Genomic DNA, 8,442 nt, shown 5'->3' on the forward strand with positions numbered 1-8,442 from the left:
ATCTGCAGACTCCTGCTGAGACCAAGTTCCCATTGTGCAAATATGTGGATACAGTCCAAATCTGTGAGAAGAGGCAGGCCTGGTGCTCCAAACTTGGCCGTCATTTGACCAAACTTTAGGTTTGCACAATAGACTCCAAGTTACTCATGTCAGCTTTTTCCACAGCCATTGAGAAGACCAAAACCTCCAGAAAGTGACTCACTGTGTACTCATCCTTGAGATCCCTCTGGAGATGACTGTGTCCTTCATTTGCCTCTAGACAGACCCTCATGGGGGGTAGCTCAGGGTAGATGCCCAGATCAAATGCATAGAGTCAAGTGAGAGGAATACCAGATATCAGGTTAAGGCAGGTAAAAGGCATTTTAGTGCCAACACAAGCCCCGGGATGTGAAGTACCCAAAATCTCATACTCAACCATCAGCAAAACCAGGAACTTTATCCATAACACCTCTGTGTGGGCCAAGGCACATTCTCATACACCAGAGTAACATGTTTAATGGGGAAGGAGACCTTCAGTGCCCTAGACACACAGACTGCACACATGCTGTGTCCCAAGGAGGGTAATCATGTATCACCTCAGGAAATTTCTTCCTTTCAGAGTTCAGTTGCAGATGAAAATGTGTGGGCTGAGCTCTACAGGGGCTTGTCCTGCTGCAGGGGAATGCATGCGGATTTTCTCCTATGTGAACATTCTGGTGTGCAATAAGAAATTTTTTCATGCTTTAGCCTTTCTCCCAGAGGGCAGGGACAGCATTTCCTTCTCCTTGCCCTGCTGCTTCATGTCATGGCACTGCAGGAAAATTCATGTCTCTGAGATTTCAGCCTTGGTGTCAAGGCACTAAAAGTGCACAGGAGAGATGGTGTCTGGGGAGTGTGGGTGGAAAAAAGAGGAACGAGCAGAAAACACTTATAAAATGTCTCAGTTTTTATGAAAATGCAATACCTTGCCTGACATATGTTAAGAATCACAGGGTCATCTCTTGAAGGGCAGAAACAAACAAATCTATGTTTCACCTACATGCTTACCCCACTCTTGAGTTTTACAAGGACTGAGCAGTTTTGCTCTTTTACCATGAAATCTTTTGGAAGCAGTGAAAGAGCATTTTTCCACTTGTTATTCCTGCCACTCGGTGCTCTCTGCAGATATTCAGGCTGGGAGGGAAATGCAACACATCCTGTGATGGTCTCTTATGGACAGACACCAGCAACACAATCCTACTTGCTCAGGAGGGTGGCGAGCAGGACTTGAGCCACTGACCTGGAACACCTTTGCTCCTTGGTGTCCTGGCTCAGTGGGTAAAAGCAGGGTGTATTTTAACACTCCCTGGAGCAGCAGGTGAACACAGACAATGAGAGGCTGCGACACTAGCCTGTGTACATTTCCATTTGGGACATAGTCCCAGCAGACATATTGTGACATTTAAGCAATAGAAGACAGTACTGATACGAAAGTCTTGTCACACTGAGTAATAAAGTCCTTCCTCCAGGATTCCACTGCCTCAGGAACTGTGGGTCTGCAGCCCACCGGGCTGTCCCAGCAGGGGGATGGAGCAGGTCTGTCCTTGGGCTGTGCAGGCAGTGAGTGAGAGCCTGCCAGCGTGTGAAAGTGCTGCTGGCACACAGGGAGCTGTCAGATCGAATGCAATTAATTCCTAGTGGGACTGCTCTGGACACCATTAGGCTCCTGCAGACTGCAGAGATCTCTCTGCAAGCCACATGACCAGGCAAGATTTCAAGGTGACAGCATGACAGCATGAGTGATGCACAGGCTGGCAACATATGTTAAAGCTGAGCACCATTTTCTTCCGGGTACCATCATTAAGTGCCTGTTCCTGAGACATAAGGAGTTTTATCCATTACCTTTAGCCATGGGAACAAAGCACTCAGGGAGTGTGAACACCAGTGCAATTGCAGCTGCCCACAGGCACTGCCCTCCTGCCAAGACACTGCTCATCCCATGACACCAAGAGAGGGGGCCAGATGGGCATTGTGCAGAAGAAGCGGTGGCTCTGGCAGAGGGTGAGCATCCTCTGCCAAGAGCAGAGGCTCAGGCACACTTACTGCTAATAGGAACAGAGTAATTTTATTTTTTTTTTATAGAGTAATTTTTTACTCTAGAAGAGACCCTTATTCACTTTCCAGCATAATTCATGGGATAGAAGGTGACACAAAGGCTTGATGTAGGAAACTATGGTTTCCCTTTCTTGGCCTCCTTGCTTAGTATCATGCTATAGCTCTGGCTTTCATCCTCTGCTGTTCGGCATTTGGCATGTGCTTTTTCTGAGTCACACTTATGTAATTCCTTCCCCATTAACATCAGGTAGACTGGTCATTCAGGATATAAAGTTGGTTATTCAAATGACAGCAACCTAAAGTCTTTCATAACCCTGTTGTCATTACACTTCCTGCCCTGTCAACAGTTTAACATTGGAGGGTTTATCCATAGCCTTTGGTCTGACTGACTCCATGTCCTCCAGTGCTTGTTACCTGCTGGCTAAGCCCCTTTAATGCCATCTGACCTTCTCTAAGGGACTGGTTTAGGCTAGAATATTTCATTTTTGTACTCTTTCTCCAGACTCTTTAGGTCTCCCTAAACCAGGACAGTGTTTGAGAGGTCCGACTGGTTTTGTCTAGGTCTCTTTATTGTTCTCCTTATATTTGCAAAGATTTAAGGGGAGATGTTTTATGGACTGAGGTACCACCTGTGAAACTCAGCAGCTATCTGTGCTTCCTCCTCCAGATCTGTATGAAGTTACATAAAACATCTTTGTTCTGTCTTTGAGATTAGTCTCATTTCATACTGCTTGGCACCATCTGATCCTGGCCTTGATTTGAATCCAAATGCCACAGTCACAGTCACATGAAACCACGCTGTTTCTGATACTTTCCATTACTTTGGCTCAGTGCAGTGCATGGACTTTTGCCCAGTAGCCTGGCAGGCTTCACATATGCTCCTGCACACATCTTTGCTAGCTGGGGACATCTTCTATTGCTCCAACAACAGCAGAGACCAGATAAAATTAAGCCCAGCTTGGGGCTGTTTTTTTAAGGAAATTTGTGTTGTCTTCTGGAAGTAAAGTAATACTTTCTCTGGAGAAGACAAAGCTTGCTACAGAGGGGCTGGAGTATCCTCCTCTCCTTCATTACCAGGAAAAGTGAAGCAGAGGGAAGGAAGATGAGAAAGGACAGCTTTAGGGGTTCTGAAAGACAATCTGAGGACTGGACAACCCTTCAAAATGTTGTGGACAACCTGGTGAAAAAGGCTAGAGAGCAATGAGAAAAAGGGTACAGAAAATCAAAGGGAGGGTTTTTAAGAAGTGCCCTTTAAAAATCTTGCACATTAAGAGGAAAAAAAATACCTTTGAGGAATTGCAGAAAATCAAAATCTCATTCAAGGGAGGATCCTAAAATAACAGTGAATGTAAGAAGTCTGGTTGCTTTCACTGTGCTGTGCAAAAGCAGTAGGTTCTCCTAAAGAGGCATCAGTCTCAGATGTGGTCTTAGTATTCATGTGTGCTCACACCACCTGAGCCTTGCTGCCGCTGCCCACTGCTGTGGCTGGCTGTGAGATGCTGGTGTGGCCCAGCCATGCTGCAGGGCTGAGGGCAGGGGGTGCTGAGCTGTCACCATGGGTGGCTCCCCCACCACAGCCCACCTTGCCCAGCTTGCCCTGACGCTGACAGCACTGCAGTGCCAGGAGGCAGCTCTGCTCTGCCTGTTCCCTTTTTGCTCGGCCTCTCTGATGGGCTGCCACCCCTTTTACACACCCAGAAATGTGAAACATCTTTTTGTATGCTTGGGTAAGTAAGGACAACATTATCTGTGCTGGCAGCTGAAAGATCATCATTAGACAGCCATCTAAGTGCTTTACCCAGCCAAACAGCACAGCTTTCTGAGCTGTCGTTCCAGGCTTTTGTCAGAGCTAAGCACACAATGCTGCATTAATTCATCACTTTGGGGGAGCGGCAGCTTTACAAACAAAAGAGGGCTTTTAAGATTATTTTTATTCTTTTTCTTAAGACTGTGAAACACCAAGTGGCAGTATGGGAGAGGAGCCAAGTTGCAGTATGTCTTCAGCTCCCTGAGTCAGAGGCAGTCCCTAAGGGAGCTCAGCTTTTCCTGGGACTAACAGAATAACTGCAAGAGCACTCACTTTTTTTTTTTTTTTTTTAATTTTATAATGACAGGAGTTATGGTTTTCAAAGGCTTTCATCAGGGTATGTTGCCAGAAGGCAATGTTAATCCTTTTTTCATCATGAATATTCTGGGCTCAGTAATACTGTTCCTCTGATTTATCCCTCAAGCAGTAAGCTAAATTGTTATTTCACGTTTTTACAGTTGAAATAGAAAAAGTAGAAAAAGAAAGAAAAGTAAAAATAAAAATGAACCCAAAACTGCAGCATGAAAGCCTTTGCTTAAGAAACATCCAGCAAAAACAAAAGAACAGGAAGTTCTGATCTGCCTGGAGATTGAATTTTGCCGGTCTATTGAAACCCCAGAAACTTTAAGTTATGAGCTCTTCCATTATTTCCTGTAGCAAAAAAAAAAAAAAAAAAAAAAAAAAAAAAAAAAAAAAAAAAAAAAAAAGACTGAATACAAATTTAACTTTCCCCTCCTCTTGCTTCCAGAATATTACTGGTTTACCACCAAAGGGCAGTACGGTAATAGCATTTCCAAATGTTCCTGGCCGGGACCGCCCCGGCCGGCCGCGCCGGGAGCAGCGATGTGGCAGAGCCTCCGCACGGCGGCAGCTTCGGCTAAGGAGACGGGAAGGGAAGGGAAGGGAAGGGAAGGGAAGGGAAGGGAAGGGAAGGGAAGGGAAGGGAAGGGAAGGGAAGGGAAGGGAAGGGAAGGGAAGGGAAGGGAAGGGAAGGGAAGGGAAGGGAAGGGAAGGGAAGGGAAGGGAAGGGAGAGTCTAGCGTAGCTGAACACTCGTTAGTTGTGCACCCCTCAAATTAACGCCAACCTGACAGCCCTGCCCTCATCTCGCAAAAGGGTCTGTAGATTGTGTTTGGAGCACTGAAAATTGCGGCTGCTGTCCCAAGAGAGCTGCACTTTTGCCCCTGTAGCTGGCTCAGTGGAAGCTGCTGCAGGTCCATAAGATGGAAGAGTCCCATAATGCCTGCAGTCTGTTTCTCACTAATGAACTGCACAAACTGCATATCATTAGAAACACCCCTCGAGTGAGGCAGGAGACCACCGCAGACAGTCTGCTCAGAGGAACACCACACAGTGTCCAAAATTGCTGAGTCCTGCTGGTTGCAACTATTTGCCTATCCAGGCAGAGGAGCAGCAGGAGGGGTGGAGGTATTTTGAGAGAGGCTTGGGAAAAGATAAAGGGGAACCTAAGTTTGTGCAGGCAGCACGGATATCCCATCTTCTAAAGGTCTTTTGGTGGCTATACTTTGAGTTTCCAGGCTAGGAGACAACAACTATTGTTCATAGTGTCCCGTGGACAATTTGGCTGGGGTACAAAAATTACAACCACACTTTCAAAACCTCAGTAGTGACAGAAAAGATTAGACACCAGAGATATCACTTAGGAGATCCCCAGGGAGTAAATCACTACTGAATGTATTGCAGCATACTTGCAGTACTGAGGGCAGCCAGATGTTTGGTGCTGGAGGCTTTTGGAGTGAGTTTTGTGGCATTTCCCAGACAGTGGTCACCTGGCTGCTTCCCTTGCTCAACTTGGGTAATAGCTTGAAGACCTCAGTGGCTGACCCAGCTGGCAAATATTGGCACAATGCAAAATCCCTCCCTGACACAAAGGCATCTGCCAGAGTTCTGATAACAAAGCTGGCACCAGCTCTTTCAGGCAGGCATCCCTGCTGCTCTGCCTTATCCACAGGACTGTATGAAGATAGAGCGTGATCAAAAAGGTAAACACACTGGGCTGGGAGTAGAGAAACCTGGCTGTTTGTTCTTGAGATGGTACCAACCTGTTGCGTGACTGAAGGTGATTCATGTCACCTTTTTGTGTCCACTTTCAACTCTCAGGACAGGCTGCTTCTGTCTGGGATTGTCTCTTGCTCCTCACAGGCACAGCCTGTGCCAGAGGAAGGGACCCAAATCAATTATATGTTGCTGATGTAACTGTTAGACTGAAAAGTATTTTAAGATCCTCAGGGAAGGAGGTTTCCTCTGCCCACACACAGAGTGGGCCCACAGTCATGCCTCTGTGTGCATGTGCAGGCTGTGCACAGACCATAATTAAAATGCTCTTAAAAACTGCATCTTCCACTGGGACAGATAAGAAAAATAGGGCTACAAAAATTTGAAGCCATCTTTACTCTCAGGGCATGCAAACACAAACTGTGGCAAACCAAATGAAATTTTAGGCTGATTGTACTAGTGTTAATACAAGTTTCCCTGAGAAGCTGGAAGAGATGGCAAGATGGTGATGCTCTCTCCTCCAACAGGGAGGATCTGTGGCAGTGAGGGCATGCCAGGCAGCTGGCTCAGCCAGGGGACCTCTCCCGTGGAGAGGGAGCACTGTGCCACACCGGCCCTTCCACCTCAGTCAGCTCTCAGGCTGCCCACTCATCATGTGCATTTTGGCATCATCCAGGCAGACACACTGTTTTCCTCCACCCCAGCACAGGAACGACACACGTGATCCTTGGGGTTTATGGGAGCCAAATTACCAAGTTTTCCATTGCTCCTTGCTGTGAGAACCCATGGCAGAAGCAGGATAATCCCTCTCTTTCATCATCTGTACTTTGAATGTTATTATTGAAAAGCATTTTTGCAATCCTCTTTACACAAAAAATTGGGCAAGCTGAGTACATCTCTCATGCTCATCAGAAGCTTTCACAGAAAAGTGGTTCCAGCCAGCATGGGCAGAGGTCAGGCATACAGAGAAAACACAGGAAAAATCACATGCAAACCTATTCCTATTTTATTAAAACAGCTAAAAAAATATTACTTTGCACTGCCTTTCCCCACTAGAGACAGCAAAAATAAACAAATAAAATCAGGCCCATGGCAGCTTGCCACAATTCTCACAGAATGGGAGGAAAATTGGCTTACTAAAGTACAGAAACTTGCCAGAGTGGTACTCCTTTCCTACTTATTCACTCTGGAAAAAGTCACCAAATACTCTGTCTGCAGCTGAAGTTAGAACAGAGCCCATAGGTCTGGCAGGAGACAGAGACACATTTTAGACCCCAATGCAGTAACTCTGCCACAGTTTGTGCATGTACCCTGATTAAAAGAGAAAAAAACTGAAACACAGCTAAATAATATGAAGAGCCTACCCACAGTTTTTGAAAATCATTCATATTTTCCATGGTTTATGTTGATTTTGAAGAGTTATCAGCATGTTCCTAAATGCTCTGTGCACAGGAACAATGGTGAGGCTGAGGGCTGGGTTTGATGAGTGTGTTGTTCCTTTAGTGTAGCACTACTGAAAGAGTATTCTCAGTCTGTGCTGCAAAATGAGCCAGCATAAGCTGGCCTCAGCTCAGACATCTCTATTTCCACAGCAAGTTGAAGACAGTCCCTTGGAGAGAAGCATGAGAGATGCTAGATCAAGCAAAATTCATGACAGCCATCTGTCTGGGGGTTTCCCGAGTTAGCAATCTCACCTGGACCATTATGTTCTGCAGAGGCCAATGGCCACACCCTCTGTTATTTCATTTAATTGCTTTTTGTTCCAAGACCTTTGGTCTCTGCAGCATCCTGTGGCAGTGTCTCCCACAGTTCCAGCATGCAAAAGGGTTCCTCCTTTATATTTGCAGACTGATAATTTTACTGGGAATGCACTGATTCTGGCAATATTACAAAAGAGTGGTTCAAGACTTTCTGTTCACCTTTAGCATTTTATGTTTATACTTCCCATACCAGTGGATTCTCTACCTAATTGAAATGTCTTGGTCTCTGTAGGCACTCTTCTGCTCCACAAAGCTTTTTTCCTGGCTGTCTCACAATCAATCATTCTTCCATTACATCCCCACAACTGACTGCCACACCTGGGGTGAGCACTGCAGCAGCTGATGAAGCAATAGTCCCCAGTCTTCCTTTTGTCAGATCCTCCCACACAGGCATTCTCTTTTGCCTTTCCTCCCAGTCCTTTTCCCAGTGCCTGTTTACCCTCTCCATTTGGAGCCTTGTTAAGACTCCAGGCTGTGTTTCCTTACCAAAACAGAGAGAGGGAACGTTGTGAATGTTGATGGGATGTAGATGTTCACTATTACCAATGTCAACTCGCAGGCTGCATAAACAAACTGTGGCCTGTTTCTCACTCAAGGCTTTTAGGCTTAATAAGAGAAACCCTCAAATTTAGTAATGAATTATATATGCCATGTACATGCTATTATGCCTAAATTAGCCATACATATATTAGTTCATAATCTGTGTATGTCAGATGTGCCAACTCAGGTTAGGAAGACGTCATGTGAAGGTCTGTGGTCTGAGCTTGTGAGCAGAGTAATTTATTAT

Source organism: Agelaius tricolor, unplaced genomic scaffold (genome assembly GCF_023055355.1).
Source record: "Agelaius tricolor isolate 1412-34295 unplaced genomic scaffold, bAgeTri1.0.p SCAF_1, whole genome shotgun sequence".
Classification (NCBI taxonomy): Eukaryota; Metazoa; Chordata; class Aves; order Passeriformes; family Icteridae; genus Agelaius; species Agelaius tricolor.